We start from the raw sequence: 18,168 nt of genomic DNA on the forward strand, positions 1-18,168 counted from the left end.
TCTGTTCTAGACCTTCATTTTTATAATCAGCAAGTGTAAAGGATGTGCTGTTTTTTGTTTTTTGTTTTGGTTTTGAGATAGGGTCCCCAATAGTCCCGGCTGGCCTCAAGTTCACGGTATAGTCCAGGATGAGCTTAAACTCCTGATCCCCCTGCCTCCACATCCCGGGTGTACACCACAGTGCAGGTCTATACGGTGCTGGGGATGGACCTCAGGGCTTCATGAATGCTAGTGAGCTCTCAGCCCACTGAGCCCAACCCCAGTCCCGGCCCAAGACATCTTGTTCTGTTTTGTTTTTTGAGGGTTTTTTGTTTGTTTGTTTGTTTGTTTTTCGAGACAGGGTTTCTCTGTGTAGCTTTGCGCCTTTCCTGGAACTCACTCTGTAGCCCAGGCTGTCCTTGAACTCACAGAGATCCACCTGGCTCTGCCTCCCCAGTGCTGGGATTAAAGGTGTGCGCCACCACTGCCCGGCTCTAAGACATCTTTTTTTTTTCTTTTCTATTATCAGCTTGATACAGTATAAATTCTTATCCTAATTGTGAAATATTTCATGGAGGCTTGCCCAGTGATTGAGTCAAACCAAAACTTAGTATAAGCCACAGTCATTCTAGGGTCCCCCCATGCTATATAGCCTCCCTGGTTCTGTGGGTTGCAGTCTGATTTTTCTTTGCTTTATACCTAGAATCCACTTATGAGTGAGTACACACCATGTTTGTCCTTCTGGGTTTGGGTTACCTCACTCAGGATGATATTTTCTAGTTCCATCCATTTGCCTGCAAATTTCATGCTGTCATTGTTTTTCTCTGCAGAGCAGTACTACTCCATTGTGTCTATGTACCACCTTTTCATAATCCGATCTTCGGTTGACGGGCAACTAGGTTGTTTCCAGGTTCTGGCTATGGCAGATAGTGCTGCTATGAACATAGTTGAGCATGTATCTTTGTGGTATGTATCTTTGAGCGTTCCTTGGGTATTTGCCCAAGAATGGTGTGGCTGGGTCTTGAGGTAGATCTATTCCCAATTTTCTGAGATACCACCATACTGATTTCCACGGCGATTGTACAAGTTTGCATCCCCACCGGCGGTGGAGGAGGAGTGTTCCCTTTGCTCCGCATCCTCTCCAACATTGACATTGGAGTAAGGTGGTATCTCAGAGTCGTCTGGATTTGCATTTCTCTGATGATGACGGATGTTGAGCATTTCTAAGACATCTTCTTAGTGTAAAGAGAATAAAAGAAGGCACTGAGGATGGGTCTTCCCTAGGAAGACTCGGGTTTCATCTCTGGCACCGAAACTGAGAGGAAACAGAAGCAAAGCGTGCGGTCCAGCAATCCCAACAGCACAGGGAAGGCTTCTCATCCACAGGTGAGCCATCCCCAGGGATGATGTCTGGAGATATGAATGTTCACAATTGGGCCAGGAGTAGCAGGGCTACCTAGAGAGACCCTGTCTCAAAAAAAATATATATATATATATATATAAAAAACACATGATCTGGCCCTGTGTCCACAGCCCCAGTAGGAAACCCTGCACAGTAGTGTACTTAATACTACAGTGTCAGTGCCGGGCAGCGGTGCCGGGCGGTGGTGGTGCCGGGCGGCGGTGGCACACGCCTTTAGTCGTCTGCATTGGGAGACAGAAGCAGGTGGATCTCTGAGATCCAGGCCAGCCTGGGCTACACAGATAAACCTTGTCTCGAAAAAACAAAAAGGAAAAACAAAACAAAGCAAAACAAAACCCCACCAAACCTACAGTGTGAGTAGCTGGGGTGTGATGATGTCTGTCATCCCAGCACTGGGAAGGGAAGGAAGGGCTGGTTATAATTTCAGATCAGCCTGGCCTACACAGGGAGACCCTGTCCTGGAAAACTGGGGCAAAGCCAAACTGCTCCCTGATACTGAGCCCCGGTAGTTCCCATGTGTCACAGACTTGGAATGTCATTACCTCTGGGAGGTACAGGTGGGTCCCATGGGGCTCTAGGACCAAAGAGTCGGCAGGCAGCCCTGGCTGTTGTCTATCCCTGTCCCAACACTGGCCACCCCCTCCCCAGGGTTTTATCAAGGGTGAGGCAGGAAACTGGAGATGGAAATCTCACAGTGTGTGGGGTGATCTTTGCAGCATCGATAATTCATAGTGGGCACCCAACACTCGATCTTGGTCCCAGCTCAGGTGGCTTTCTGCCTGGTGATGGACACTGTTACAGCCAGCCCAGGGGACAAGCCGTGTGTGACCAATCAGAACTGCTAGGTGAGCACCACATGGCCTCGTGTGGAGAGGAAAAAGCACACCATTGTGAAGAGTCCACACTTGCTTTCTTCTTTCTTTCTTTCTTTTTATTTTTTGGACAGGGTGTCGTGTAGCCCAGGCTGGTCTCAAACTCACTATGTGGCAAAGGATGACCTTGAATCTTAACTCTCCTGCCTCCGCCTCCAGAGTGCTGGGACAAGGTTTAGCTAGCAGGCCCGTTTGTTACTTTTTCTTTCAAAGGGCATTTTAAATGTACAATCGTTGGTTTATTTGGTGTGTGTCTGGGTGCACAGGCAGTGGGCACGCTCGGACATCCGAGGACAACTGACGGCTGTGGGCTCTCCCCTTCCACGGTGTCAGTTTCTCCGGTCAGCAGCCTCAGGGGCAGCCAGACCTCACCCAGTGACGCCGCTGGCCTGACCCTGTTTCTTTGGGACAGTGTTTCACCCTGCAGCTCAGACTGGATTTTTACTCTTTTTTTTTTTTTAATTATTAATTCTTTTGGGGGGGGTTCCAGACAGGGTTTCTCTGTGTAACAGTCCTGGCTGTCCTGGAACTCGCTCTGTAGCCCAGGCTGGCCTTGAACTCACAGAGATCCGCCTGCCTCTGCCTCTCAAGAGCTGGGATTAAAGGCGTGCGCCACCACCGCCTGGCTATTTTTAATATTTTTTCATATACTCTATTTTGATCATGTTTTTCCCATCTCCCCACTCCTCCTAGACCCTCTCCACTTCCCTATACACCCAACTTTATGGTTTTTTTTCTTTCTTAAAAAAAAAAAGTCAAGTATCAAGTGGTAATTCACACCACCTTTAATCCCAGCACTCAGGAGGCAGAGGCAGGCGGATCCATGTGAGTTTGAGGCCAACCTGGTCTACAGAGTAAGATCCAGGACAGGCGCAAAACTACATAGAGAAACCCTGTCCCAAACAAACAAACTATATATATATATATATACAACCTGCTCAGTCTGTTTTGGTGTGTTCAGTGGGTTCGGAGCTGACCACTCTGTATGGACACCCTGGGAGAGGCTACCTCTCCCCCCACCCCCCGCAGTCACTCCTTTCCTGCAGCTCCTTGTCCAGGGGTGGGAACCTCACGAAGTTTTTCTGTGTTAGCATGTCCGTTGCTATTGCCATTGTTCCCACCTTGTTTATGCAGCCTTTTCTAGGACAGACTGTTTCACAGCGGACTTCCTGGTATTCTGGCTCCCACAATCTTTGTACCCCATCTTCCGGTGTGTCTACCTCGATGTTGGAGCCGGGATACCCTCTACATTGTGTTCAGCTGTCATTTTATTTGATGGTCTCCATTTGCTGTAATGAGTGTCCCCCCTCCCCCAGACAGGGTTTCTCTGTGTAGCCCTGACTGTCCTGGAACTCGCTCTGTGGACCAGGCTGGCCTTGAACTCACAGAGGTCCACCTGCCTCTGCCTCTCCAGCGCTGAAATTAAAGGCGTGCGCCACCATGCTGAGAGAGTCTTCTTTGATGAGGGGTGCTGGCTACACTCACCTATAGGTACAAGGATAAGATTTAGAAGGTAGTTAAGAATTATGCTGGTCTAGCAAAGTGCTGGTAGTGGATTCTCTTCTAAGATGCATGATCTCACTGGCCTTGGGAAGCTGTCTGGGATTCCAGGGCCACGCCCGGTTTCCCCTCTTCTGGAGTGGCCCTTAGGTACAATTAGACAGCTGTGGGTTGCCACAGACATGTGGGTGCCACTTCCTGCACCTTTAAGGATATCATGCCGTGCTGGTCACTGTCGTGGTTCCTGTCTGTCTTGGCCAGGTGGGACTGCTTAATTGCTTCCCGAACTTGACAACTGACATAGCATTTTCTGGAACCATGGAAGCTAGGTTGCTGGAACAAAGCCTCCAGGGCAGATCCAGTTCAAACCGCCCGAATCCTTTGTCCTGAATGTGCAGTGTCTTCAGCAATATGGACTCACTTTTAACCTCTGACCCCTAGTCAGAGGCAAAGATCAACAGAACACTGGACCACACATGCTTGAGGAGATCCCGGAGGAAAAGGGTCCTCGTTCTCGGTTGGTGGGATTGCAAACTGCTGTAGCTAAGACAGAAATCAGTGCAGAAAAGTCTCAAAAAGCTAAAAATAAATCTCCCACAGGACCCACCCAGCTATACCACTCCTTGGCGTGTGCTCATAGGACTGAACGCCCCACTCACAGACACTTGCTCAGCCATCATTGCTGCGCAGTTCACAACGGCTAAGAAATGGAAACAACCTAAATGTCCTTCACCCAAAGAAAATGATAATGGAAACGTGGTACCTCTGCACTCTGGGATACTGTCTAGCTGTAAAGAAAAGCAAAGTCATGAGACTTGCAGGAAAATGGATGGAACTCAAAAGGATCACACTGAGTGAGGTCACCCAGACCCAGAAAGACAAACATCCAATGTTCTCTCTTATTGGTGGCTCAAATATTCAGATGTGAGTACACAGCCTGTAATAACGACAGAAACCGGGAAAATGGAAAAGGGGCCATGATTGGGGGGTGGGTCTTGGGATGGCAGGATTCAGATGCCATGAAAGGGGAAAAGTGAGGAACAAAATCATGGGGAGATGGCTCCAACGGGGGGTGGGGTGGGGTGTCAGTACGGGAGTCTGAGGGACAACACCAAGGTTGCTGGATAAAGTCGCAGTGAATTCAATTTTTTTTTACATTTATCTAAAATTATACACAGTACATACATCCATACATCTTAAAGGAAATTAACCAAACCCAGGACTGGTCACCGAGAAGCCGCCTTTCAGTACTTGGTCAGGGTCATCCAAGCGACTCTCAGAACAGCATAGACTATTGTGTTGAACAGTTCCACGCTGTGGCCGATGAGGGTTAAGAGCACTGGCTGCTCCTCCAGAGGACGTAGTTTGATGCCGGCACTAACATGGTAGCTCACAACTGTCTGTAAGTCGAGTCTCAGGGGATCCGTACCCTTGTCCGGTGTCTTCCAGGACCAGGGATGCCGGCGGGACACAGACATACCTGAAGACAAAACATCCATACACATAAAAATAATAAAAACATAAAACAGAGAGAACCGTGTTGAGAAAATCCTGCCTGCTCCCTCGACTTCTCTGTGGTCCCAACAGGGTTAAATTCCCCAGACTTTCTCCTAGAGAATTCTAGAATCGGCCTGTTGGGCGATCTGCCGCTGTTTTCTGAGCAGGCTCTTCTCTAAATCCAGATGAAAGAGTTCCCTGCTAGGAAAACAAACAACAGGACCTTTGGTATCACCTGCAAACCTGGGCCTCTGAGACGTTTGTGGAATCCAGAGAGGCGTCAGGAAAGGGCTGAGGAAAGGTACAGTTTAATTTTCAGTACTAGGGTCTCACCCCCCAAAGCACCCCTCAATCCTAGAATACTTTGTATTTAGGAGAGACGCTTTGAGAAGGATCTCAGGTAGCCCAGGATAGCCTTGAACTCCTGATCCTCGGCCTCCCTGTCCTGAGTTCTGAAATGATAGGTATGCACCAACAATGTTTTGAGAAAAGGTCCTATGTAGCCCAGCTGGCATTAAAATTTCAGCAATCCTCTTGCCTTAATCTCTAAAGTAGTGAGGTGACAAAGGGGAGCCACCCAGGCTGCAGAAATATACTTAAAAAAAAAAAATCACTGTTTTCAAAGGACATGCAAGCCTCTGGGCTCTTGTTCTCGGCAAGGTTTCCCTGAAGAAAAAGCCCATCCAGTACCCCAGGTCAGAGCCCAGACTGTCCTGAGGAGCAGCCGACCCGCCTAAGAAACAAAGGTTTTCCGGATCCGGAATCTGTTAATATTCCTGCCCTGTGTGTGTGTGCGTGTGTCTGTCTGTGTGGTGTGTGTGTGTGTTTGTGTGTGTCTGTGTGGTGTGTGTGTGTTTGTGTGTGTCTGTGTGGTGTGTCTGTCTGTGTGGTGTGTGTGTGCGTGTGTGTGTCTGTGTGGTGTGTGTGTGTTTGTGTGTGTGGTGTGTGTGTGTGTTTGTGTGTGTTGTGTCTGTCTGTCTGTGTGATGTGTGTGTTTTGTCTTCCCCAATTTGCAGCCAGCTGAACAAAAGGCCTTAAACCAGAGTAGTCCTGGAAGGCCGGGCTGGGGTGGGCTTGATAGTGTTTTCTAGCTCCTTGCAGAGACGGGGTGCGGCGTTGCTGGGGTCACGGTGACCTCTGTCCTGCAGGTCCAGGCCCCAGTCCTCGCACAGGGAGGAGCCACGCCCGCATTCCGCTCATTCCCCTCCCTCCGAACATTGTTTATTTGTTTGTTTTAAATTAGACTCAGGCAGGAATTCCTTTCTCTGTCTGGACTTGGCAGGAGCCTGGGGGATGGGGTGTGACGGGGTAGACTACCGCTGCAGCCAGGCAGGGGCACGGACATTCCAGCGGCAGATCCCTCCCACTTCCTCAGACTCACACAGCGGGTGATTTTCCTCCCCTCCTCTTTATATTATCATGAACCCAGGGTTCCTACTTGTTAGGCTAGATCTGAGGCCTGAGCGTCACCCCAGCCCCTCACTGGGGGATTCTGGGCGGGGCTCCACCCTGACCACGCCCCCAGCCCCTCACTGGAGGATTCTAGGCGGGGCTCCACCCTGACCACGCCCCAGCCCCTCACTGGGGGATTCTGGGCGGGGCTCCACCCTGACCACGCCCCCAGCCCCTCATTGAGGGATGGATTGTGGGCGGGGCTCCACCCTGACCACGCCCCCAGCCCCTCATTGAGGGATGGATTGTGGGCATGTATGGCTGTGTACCATATGCATCCGCGGAGTCCAGAAAAAGGTGTCGGATCCCCTGAACATGGAGTTACAGACAGTTGGAAACTTTCATGTGGATGCTGGGAATCAAACCAGGGGACAAGGTGGCTCCGAAGTGATTCCTGTCACCTTCAGGCCAAGTTGGAACCCAGTATCCCAGCACCAGGATATCCCTTCACTACCCACCCGCCTCAGCACAGCAATGGATCTGCTTGTTGGACCATGGAAGAAATTCCAGCAAGTCCAAGCAACGCAGACGCACGTCGCTGCCTTGGACTCTGAGGGCTGGAAAAACCTGCTGGGGATGTTTGCAGCCCAATTTTCAGAGTTCAGAGGTTTGGATGTGATTTCCATCTGTCACTGTCCTTAGGCATTTTCTACCTTGAGCTCTAGGGCAGGGATGGACGAGGCAGGCTTCCTGCTGCATTTGCTGCTTCTTCCTGGACAGGGTCTCAGGTAGCAAAGGCTGGCTCTTGGACATATAGCTGAGGATGGCCTTGAGCCTCTGATCCTCCTGCCTCTATTTCCCTGGGTTACAGAGCAAAACCTTGTTTCAAGACCAGAAACCTCATCATTATCAACAAAGAAACTGAAAGAAAGTCTAACTTCATTTCACTTTTTCCATCTTTTTTTAAAGGATTGCGTCTATTTATTTATTTTAATTTTTATTTATTTATTTTTATTCATCAGTGGTGTTTTCCTGCATGTTTGGTCATGTACCATGTGCATGCCTGGTGTCTGTGAAGGCCAAAAGAAGGTGTTGGAGTCCCCGGAACTGGAGTTACAGACTTCAGTTGTAAACTGCCATACAGGTGCTGGGAATCAAAGGAGTCCTCTGGAATAGCAGTCAGTTGTTCTTAACCCATGAGCCATCTCTCCAGCCCCTGTTCTTTAATTTATTTTTATTTGTATTGTTATTTATTTGCTTGTTTATGTTTTTTCGAGACAGGGTTTCTCTGTATAGCTCTGGCTGTCCTGGAACTTGCTTTGTAGACCAGGCTGGCCTCAAACTCACAGAGATCCGCCTACTTCTGCCCCCTGAGTGCTGAGAATAACACACACTCTCTCTGTCTCTTTCTTTCTTTCTTTCTATTTATTTATTTATTCATTTATTCATTTATTTATTTATTTATTTATTTATTTATTTATTTATTTATTTATTTATTTATTATGTATACAGCATGTATGACTGCAGGCCAGAAGAGAGCACCAGATCTTATTACGGATGGTTGTGAGCTGTCATGTGGTTGCTTGAACTCAGGACCTCTGGAAGAGCAGTCAGTGCTCTTAGCCTCTGAGCCATCTCTCCAGCCCCTCTTTCTTTCTTGAGACTGGAAGTAATGTACTCCAGGCTGGCCTTGAACTCCTGACAGCCCTCCTGCCTCAGCCTCCTGAGTACTGGAGGGCTGTGCACCTGCCATGCCCAGCTTGAAGGACACAGTGCTGAAACCCAGCTTAGCCAGGCTCTGACCTCCTGGTGTGGACAGTTCCCTGCAGCACCATTTACCACAAACTGCCCAGAAATTACCTGGGATGATGGGGCGGGGAGGGTCCCTGACCCAAGGATGTCACATGCTGGGGGTAGGGAAAGAACCTCATTCCACGCTACCACTGGCTTGGTAAGGCTGCAAACCGGAATGGACAGCATACCGATGGCAGCTTCCTGGCAGGAAAGGGGATTTGGGGACTTGCAATTATGGGTTTCATGCCAGACCAGTGGACTTCCTCAGAAAGGTCCAAATATGGCCCAGGGGCTGAACCTTCCAGAATCATCGTGACCATGCGGTCACTAAAGCCAAGAGCAATCGTCCAGAGAGCAGGGGTCTAATTTCGGCTCGGATGCTGCTGTGTCAGAGGACATCTGGCAATGGTGCCTCTTCTTCAGTGGATGCCTCAGAATTGTCTTTGTCATCCATGTGGAGAAGCTGATACTGTGGTTGGTGGCCAGTTCCCACAGATGACTCAGGCACTCAGCCTTTGCGTATGCAATTTATTTCTAATTAAAACATTTACTATCTTATTTTAAACAAGTTGCAAACGGCACTCGGGCAGAATGCTCTTGGCAGAGCATGATCAACAAAACTCAGGTGCGGTGTACACAAAAACCACTGAGGAATCAGTGGTGTGACTGTCCTCAGAGAGACGGGGACAGCGGCTCATGCCTGTCACTCAGCAGCCTCAGAAGGCTGAGGAGCAACAGATGGGAGTGTGGGGCTATCCTGGGCTACAGAGTTAGCTTAAAGCCTGTTTTAATTTCTGTGAAACTCTGTCTCAAAATAAAAGCTGTGGATGACCCAGAGCAAAGGGCACTCCCACACACCAATGTCCACAGGCTGATGTAGCCATGGCTTCTTTTTGTTTTGGATTTCCCACCACTCCACAGAAAGCCTGGGCCTCAGAAGTGGTGATCCCTGAGGTGGTCTGAATGTAATTGGCCCCCACAAGCTCACAGGGAGTGGCACTACTAGGAGCTGTGGCCTTGTTGGAGGAAATGTGTCACTGTGGTGGTGGGTTTGAGGTCTCATATATGCTCAAGCATGCCCAGTGTCTCAGACCACTTCCTGTTGTCTGAATATCAAGATATAAAACTCTCAGCTTTTCCAGCTCCACATCTGCCTGTGTACCGCCATGCTCCCGCCTGACGATAACGGACTAAACCTCTGAACTGTAAGTGAGCCATCTCAATTCAATGTTTTCCTTTGCAAGAGGTGCTACGGTGATGGTGTCGCTTCATAGCAACAGAAACCTTAACTAAGACAATCCCAAACCTGCAACACTCTGAAAAAGAGAAAGCTCCCTTCTGTCCCTGGAAAGGGTCCAGGCAGAAGGCACTGATACTACAAGATTCAAATGGCACCACCTGGGCATGTGGGAAGAAGACCCAGGCGGCAGACGGCAGAAAGAGAGGGCAAACGCGGCGTGTGAAGATCAGCTATCAATGAGCATTTATTATTTCCCTCTTTAAAAAATCTTATTATTTCTATTTATATGTATGAGCATTCGCCTGCATATAAATGTGCATCATGTATACGCATCTCCCACAGAGGCCAGAAGAGGCCATGGGACACTGGAACTGGAGTTGTAAATGGTTGTGGGCTATGTGGGTGCAGAAATCGAACCTGGGTCCCCTTCAAGAGCAGTATGTTCTCTCTTTTGTTGTAGTTTTGTTTTGTTTTTTTCCAGACAGGGTTTCTCTGTGCAGCCCTGGCTGTCCTGGAACTCCCCCTGTAGACCAGGCTGGCCTCGAACCCGGAGATCCATCTGTCCCTGCCTCCTGAGTGCCTAGACTAAAGATGTGCGCTATCACAGCCAGGCACAATAAATTCTCTTAACATCTGAGCCATCTCTACAGTCCCTAAGGGGAAGATTTAACTTTTGACATCCACGAAGTGGGAGCTGAGAGGGACAAGAGAAGAGGGATTTGTCACATGGTGCTGTAGGGTGCCCTTCCTGCTGTCTGGAACACAACAGGACTAGGGGCCACGAGACAAGAAAGAGAGAAGCAGGATATGATGGGAGGTGAGTGGGAAGGTGATGGAGGATGACAGAGGTAGATGGTGGGAGAATGGGGAAGGATGATGCAGGAGGATGATGGAGGACGGTGGAGGATGCTGAGGGATGGTGGAGGATGGTGGAGGATGATGGAGGATGGTGGAGGATGGTGGAGGACGGTGGAGGATGGTGGAGGATGGTGGAGGATGGTGGAGGATGGTGGAGGATGATGGAGGATGGTGGAAGATGGTGGAGGATGGTGGAGGATGATGGAGGATGGTGGAGGATGGTGGAGGATGGTGGAGGATGGTGGAGGACGGTGGAGGACGATGGAGGATGATGGAGGATGGTGGAGGATGCTGAGGGATGATGGAGGACGGTGGAGGATGGTGGAGGACGATGGAGGATGGTGGAGGATGATGGAGGATGATGGAGGATGGTGGAGGATGGTGGAGGATGGTGGAGGATGATGGAGGATGATGGAGGATGGTGGAGGAGGGTGGAGGATGGTGGAGGACGGTGGAGGATGGTGGAGGATGGTGGAGGAGGGTGGAGGATGGTGGAGGACGGTGGAGGACGGTGGAGGACGGTGGAGGACGGTGGAGGATGGTGAGGGATGATGGAGAATGGAGGAGGATGGTGGAGGACGGTGGAGGACGGTGGAGGACGGTGGAGGACGGTGGAGGAGGGTGGAGGATGGTGGAGGATGGTGGAGGATGGTGGAGGATGGTGGAGGATGGTGGAGGACGGTGGAGGATGGTGGAGGATGGTGAAGGATGGTGGAGGACGGTGGAGGACGGTGGAGGATGGTGGAGGATGGTGAGGGATGATGGAGGATGGTGGAGGATGATGGAGGATGGTGGAGGATGGTGGAGGACGGTGGAGGATGGTGGAGGACGGTGGAGGATGATGGAGGATGGTGGAGGATGGTGGAGGATGGTGAGGGATGATGGAGGATGGTGGAGGACGGTGGAGGACGGTGGAGGATGATGGAGGATGGTGGAGGATGGTGGAGGATGGTGAGGGATGATGGAGGATGGTGGAGGATGATGGAGGATGGTGGAGGATGGTGGAGGACGGTGGAGGATGGTGGAGGATGGTGGAGGACGGTGGAGGATGGTGGAGGATGGTGGAGGATGGTGAAGGATGGTGGAGGATGGTGGAGGATGGTGAAGGATGGTGGAGGACGGTGGAGGATGATGGAGGACGGTGGAAGATGGTGGAGGATGGTGGAGGATGGTGGAGGATAGTGGAGGATGGTGGAGGATGGTGGAGGACGGTGGAGGACGGTGGAGGACGGTGGAAGATGGTGGAGGATGGTGGAGGATGGTGGAGGATGGTGGAGGACGGTGGAGGACGGTGGAGGACGGTGGAGGAGGGTGGAGGAGGGTGGAGGACGGTGGAGGACGGTGGAGGACGGTGGAGGAGGGTGGAGGATGGTGACGGATGGTGGAGGATGGTGGAGGACGGTGGAGGACGGTGGAGGACGGTGGAGGATGGTGGAGGACGGTGGAGGACGGTGGAGGATGGTGGAGGATGGTGGAGAATGGTGGAGGATGATGGAGGATGGTGGAGGAGGGTGGAGGATGGTGGAGGATGCTGAGGGATGGTGGAGGATGGTGGAGGATGGGGGAGGATGGTGGAGGATGGTGGAGGACGGTGGAGGACGGTGGAGGACGGTGGAGGATGGTGGAGGAGGGTGGAGGATGGTGGAGGATGGTGGAGGACGGTGGAGGATGATGGAGGATGATGGAGGACGGTGGAGGATGATGGAGGATGGTGGAGGAGGGTGGAGGACGGTGGAGGATGATGGAGGATGATGGAGGATGATGGAGGACGGTGGAGGATGATGGAGGACGGTGGAGGACGGTGGAGGACGGTGGAGGATGGTGGAGGAGGGTGGAGGATGGGGGAGGATGGTGGAGGATGGTGGAGGACGGTGGAGGATGATGGAGGATGATGGAGGACGGTGGAGGATGATGGAGGATGGTGGAGGAGGGTGGAGGACGGTGGAGGATGGTGGAGGACGGTGGAGGACGATGGAGGATGGTGGAGGACGGTGGAGGACGGTGGAGGACGGTGGAGGATGGTGGAGGATGATGGAGGATGGTGGAGGATAGTGGAGGATGGTGGAGGATGGTGGAGGATGGTGGAGGATGATGGAGGATGGTGGAGGATGATGAAGGATGATGGAGGATAGTGGAGGATGATGGAGGATGGTGGAGGATGGTGGAGGATGATGGAGGATGGTGGAGGACGGTGGAGGACGGTGGAGGACGGTGGAGGACGGTGGAGGATGGTGGAGGATGGTGGAGGATGGTGGAGGATGATGGAGGATGGTGGAGGATGATGGAGGATGGTGGAGGATGATGGAGGATGGTGGAGGACGGTGGAGGACGGTGGAGGACGGTGGAGGACGGTGGAGGACGGTGGAGGACGGTGGAGGACGGTGGAGGACGGTGGAGGATGGTGAAGACCCGCCATCTCTTAGACCTCAGCTCTCTCTGTCTCCTCTGAATCCTGACCACCGGTGTGTCTGTGTGTCCGTCCTGATGACCTTCTGTCCCATTGCTGAACGGCACTCCTCCGGCTCCGAGGTCTCTGGTGTTAGTAAAGTCCTCTTTTTGGGTCCCTTTGTTGCAGGAAACTCATGCAGGTGAACCATGGAGTTAGACTGTAACTGGCTGTCTTTGGGATAGTTGTCGACTTTAAACCTGGGTTTGGGGATTTAGCTATTCGTGCTGTGGATGACCCTGGATTTCTTACCCTCCGGCCTCCTCCACCTCCCAAGGGCTGTGGTGACAGTCTGGTTTGTGGTGTGGGGGATGGAGGCTAGGGTAGGTGAGAGCTCAGCTCACCCAGCTAAGGCATTAATGCAGTGTGTGTGCGTGTGTGTGTGTGTGTGTGTGTGTGTGTGTGTGTGTGTGTGTGGAGGCAAGGTTTCACTGTGTAGCTGAGGCTAGTCTTGAATTTACTGCAATACCTCAGCCTCTTGAGTTTTGGCTTTAGAGATGTATGCCATTGTATCTGACTTAATTTTTTTTTTACAGTTGCTGGGCCTGGTGGTGCACGCCTTTAACCCCAGCATTCTTTAATCCCAGCATTCGGGAGGCGGAGGCAGGCGGATCTCCGCGAGTTCAAGGCCAGCCTGGTCTACAGAGTGAGATCCAGGACAGCCAGGGCTACACAGAGAAACCCTGTCTCAACCTCCCCTTGACACAAAACAAAACAAAACGGAGAAACGGGGCAGGGGAGATGGCTCACAGTTACGAGCACTGGCTGCTCTGGCTTCAATTCCCCACAGGACGAAAAGAAAACTAAAATTCAAGAACAGCAAAAATCAGGCAGGCAGGGCGGCTGAGCAGGAGTGGCGACTGCTGCGCAAGCCGGACCTGGGTCCCACCCGAGGACCGTGTCAGGGCCGAGGCAGAAGGCACACTCCACAGAAGCACCCTCCGACCGCCACGTCGACCCGCCGCGCACGCCAACCCATAATAAAAACAAATACACAGAACTCGGCCGATCCGAAGAAACCTCCGTGCACACCCTGCACGCACGCACGCACGCACCACGCACGCCCGCTCTCCCTCATCCTCCCCTCCCCGACGGCCCCGGCCGCTGCTGGTGCTCTGCCTCCCTCTAGTGGCCGTGTGCAAACGCTGTTCCGAACCCGGGGGTCCTGCACTTACCCTGCTCCAGAGGCCCCGCATTAATTCTGCGCCGACTGTGTGCCCGGTGCAGGGTCACCACCACCCCATCCCCCCCGCGCAACACACCCCGAGGGTGGAGCGTAGTCACCGCTCCTCGCAGAGAAGGAAACTGAGTCTGGGAGGAAGCAGTCAGTTGTGGGGGGCAGGGTTGGGACAGGAAGTGGGAGGGCCGTATCCAGCTCAGCCTGAAGCCGAGTTTACTTTAACTTTTTGGTCACAAGAACCAGTAAATCCTGGTTTTGCCAAAGCCAGTTTTGAGTTGTTGTGGCTGCGTCGTCTTTTTCTTTCAAAAGACCTCTGGCTGTTTGTTCCCACAACCAACTTCCGTCCTCACGCATCTGGTCCAGCCACTGATTGGCTCTGTGACGCTGAGGGAATTTCACAACCTCTCTGATCTCCTGAGCCCACTTGGGACATACTTCACACGGCCAGGGTTTCACCTAAGGCTGTGGTGCAATATTATATTAACTAGGCAAAGATGTTACATTTGTTTATGTCCTAGAATATTACTTTAACTGTGTAGAGGTGTGTTACATTTGTTTATGCTGGCCAGGCGGTGGTGGCGCACGCCTTTTATCACAACATTTGGGAGGCAGAGGCAGGCGGATCTCTGGGAGTTTGAGGCCAGCCTGGTCTACAGAGTGAGATCCAGGACAGGCTCCAAAACTACACAGAGAAACCCTGTCTCAAAAACCAAACAAAATAACAAAAAAAAAAAAAAAACCCACCATTTTTTTATGCTGCGTTTATTTAATTATGAAGAGATGTGCTGTATATGTTTCACCTTGCCTGCCTAAGGCACCTGATTGGTCTAATAAAGAGCCGAATGGTCAATAGCTAGGCAGAAGAGGGACAGGCGGGGCTGGTGGGCACAGAGAATAAGAAGAATGAGAGAAGGCTGGACAGTGGTGACGCACGCCTTTAATCCCAGCACTCGGGAGGCAGAGGCAGGCGGATCTCTGTGAATTTGAGGCCAGCCTGGTCTACAGAGTGAGATCCAGGACAGGCACCAAAACTACACAGAGAAACCCTGTCTCGAAACAACAACAACAACAAAAACAAACAAAAGAGACAGAGAGGAGAAGGAGGAGGAAAGTGTTGTAGAATATTATTTCAATGTCTTCCATTTGTTTGTGCTGTGGAACATTTGTTTAATGATGCAAAGATGTGTTGCATTTTTCTTATGTTGCATGTGTTTAGCTCTGTGAAGCTGTGTGACTGGGCCTGTCTAAAACACCTGATGGGGCAGAGCCAGGCGGATCTCTGTGAGTTCGAGGCCAGCCTGGGCTACCAAGTGAGTCCCAGGAAAGGCGCAAAGCTACACAGAGAAACCCTGTCTCGAAAAACCAAAAAAAAAAAAAGAAAAAAAAAATAAACACCTGATGGTCTAATAAAGAGCTGAAAGGCCAATAGGAAGGCAGGAGAAAGGATAGGCGGGGCTGGCAGGCAGACCAAATAAGTACGAGGGCTCAGGAGAAGAAGAGGGAGGAGTGAGAAAAGGAGGGAGGAGGACACCAGGGGCCAGCCCCCCAGCCCCCCAGCCCCCCAGCCCCCCAGCCCCCCAGCCCCCCAGCCCCCCGGCCCCCCCAGCCCCCCAGCCCCCCAGGCCCCAGCCCCCCAGCCGCCCAGCCGCCCAGCCCCCCAGCCCCCCAGTCATGGACTAAGAAGGGAAGAAAGATATATAGAATAAAGAGAGGTAAAAAGCCCAGAGGCAAAACCTAGAAGAAGAAAAATGAGTTAATTTAAGTTAGAAAAGTTAGCTAGAAACAAGCCAAGCTAAGGCCAGGCAGTCTTAAGTAAGAATAAGACTCTGTGTATTTATTTGGGAGCTGGGTGGCAGGCCCCCAACGAGTAAAAATAACCAGCTACAAAAGAGAGGGAGATGCCCACGGCCAGCCAGGCAGCTACCAGCCAGCAGGCACCGAGTAGGACACACAGAATGAAAGGTAAAAAGCCCCGAGGCAAAAGAAGATAAAGAGAAACAGGTTAATTTAAGTTATAAGAGCTAGCCAGAGGGCTGGAGAGATGGCTCAGCGGTTAGAGCACTGGCTGCTCTTCCAGAGGTCCTGAGTTCAATTCCCAGCAACCACATGGTGGCTCTCAACCATCTGTAATGAGATCTGGTGCCCTCTTCTGGCTGGTGGGGATATGTGCGGACAGAACACTAAGTACATTAAATAAATAAACAAAACTTAAAAAAAAAAAAAAAAAAGAGCTAGCCAGAAATGTGCCTAAGCTAGGCCAAGCATTCATAACTAACAATGAGTCTCCATGTCATGATTCGTGACCCGGTTGGTGGCCCAAAATAAAAAGCCTGGTACATAAGGTAAACTATGTACTTGGGATACTCATGGGCTGGGGTTTCCTTTTAGCATTGGCGGATTGTTCTGGAATTAGTAGATATGACATGGCGTCACACGGGCTTTGCTCATAATTGGAGGAGAGAAAACACTCCAGCCTCGGGGAGCCCTGAGGAGACATGTCTGTGCTTGGCCTTTCAGAGTGACTGGGTCTCGGTGGCCCTGCAGGGAGAAACCTGGGAGGAGGGCTTCAGTCAGGTGTGGGTGGCCGTGTGGGGGCTGCGGGCCAGGCACGTGCTGACACTGACCCTGCCCCAAAGGCCCTGGGCCACCCCAGATGGAGGCAGCTTCAGGCCCGAGCCACAGCGGGCGGGAGGGAGGAAGATAATGTCCGGGGGCTGGGGTGGAGACCAAAGTCGAGACATAGAGCACAGGATTGGGGGACAGAGACGGAGGTGAGAGACCGAGAGGCAGAGGGAAAGCACACGGGCAGGGGACACAGTCTCCCCTGGGCTGCAGGGTGGCCAGGGCCCAGTCCTGTGTGCCCTGTGGTTGCCGAGGGGGATGAAGCTGTGGCCTGCGCCAGGCTGTGACGTCTCCAGACAGGAAGTGGCACTCAGGAGCCTCTGTGCCCCTAAGGCACCTGCTGCCGAGTCCTGGAGAGCTGGGCAGATCTGGCTGTGGCACGTGGAGAGGGACTGTCGGCAAAAGGTCGCCTGATGCTTTTAAGGACACACCAGCCACACGTGGAACCAGCACCACAGCCTTGGCTACGTGGCCTGTGCGGGGACAACGTGTGCACCTGTCCCAGGTGGGATTTTCCCCTTTTTATGTGTGCACCTGAGTGTATGCACATCTCTCACGTGTGTGGGTGCACACGTGTGTGCAGGTGCGTGTGCATGAGGAAGCCAGAGACGGAAGCCAGATTGTCTTCCTCGGTGGGTCTTCACCTTGTATACAGACACAAGGTCCCTCACTTGAACCCAAAGTTCACGGACCTGACAAGTCCAGCTGGCCAGCTGGCCCGCCTCCTTTGTGTCAGGATGACAGGTGAGCCGCCGTGCGTGCCCGGCATTTACACAGATCTGGGCGTCCACACATGGGTCCCCACACGTGTGTGGTGAGACCTTTACCCACCTCCCAGCCTGTCTCAGGGAGTCTAAGTGAAAGTGATTGTTGTTTGATGAAAGGGGGGGTGTCCAGACACCCTACTGAAGGCTCCAGAGACCCCCACCACAGAAGTCCCGGGTGCGGGGGTCCTGTCACCTTCTGGGGTAGAAGGGACCCTGCAGATGGTCTCAAATTGAAGACCCTGATGGTGGGATCATCCTGGACCATCCTCAGTTCAGTGTCATCACAGGGTCCCCAGAGGGAGGCGTGAGGGTCGGAGACAAAGAGACAGGGAGACACCATGCTGTGAAATCTGGGCAAGGGGCCACAAGCCAAGGGGTACAGGACCTTCCCACACTGCTCCTGTGGGAAGAGGCTGACCTGCTTCCTCGGGTTTACCTCTGCTCAGATGCTGTACCCTGTCACTCACCTGACTCCCAGTACCCCCACCCCAAACGGGACACTCCAGTCTCAGCCCACAACTATTTCCAGCCCACATCTGCCATGCACCTCATGTGGGAACCTTAGAGATACAGATCTTCAAATATCTGCCATGGACAG

The 18,168-nt window shown here is 52.1% G+C and overlaps 1 long non-coding RNA gene across 3 annotated transcripts; it reads right to left on the minus strand.

Moving 5' to 3' along the window:
* Positions 1 to 2,790: 2,790 nt before the first annotated feature.
* On the minus strand, positions 2,791 to 14,456 carry LOC128116025 (uncharacterized). Of its 3 annotated transcripts, XR_008220351.1 has the most exons (4): positions 14,177 to 14,390; positions 4,960 to 5,254; positions 4,440 to 4,562; positions 2,791 to 4,317 (listed from the first exon to the last, which is right to left on the minus strand). It is a non-coding gene; the product is annotated as an uncharacterized LOC128116025 (long non-coding RNA). The 3 variants fall into 3 exon arrangements; XR_008220350.1 differs by having other exon boundaries at positions 2,791 to 4,562; positions 14,177 to 14,373; XR_008220349.1 differs by lacking the exons at positions 2,791 to 4,317; positions 4,440 to 4,562 and having other exon boundaries at positions 4,652 to 5,254; positions 14,177 to 14,456.
* Positions 14,457 to 18,168: the final 3,712 nt, after the last annotated feature.

The sequence above is a fragment of the Peromyscus californicus genome, unplaced genomic scaffold, assembly GCF_007827085.1.
Source record: "Peromyscus californicus insignis strain IS unplaced genomic scaffold, ASM782708v3 Scaffold_1__1_contigs__length_55948999, whole genome shotgun sequence".
Taxonomy (NCBI): Eukaryota; Metazoa; Chordata; class Mammalia; order Rodentia; family Cricetidae; genus Peromyscus; species Peromyscus californicus.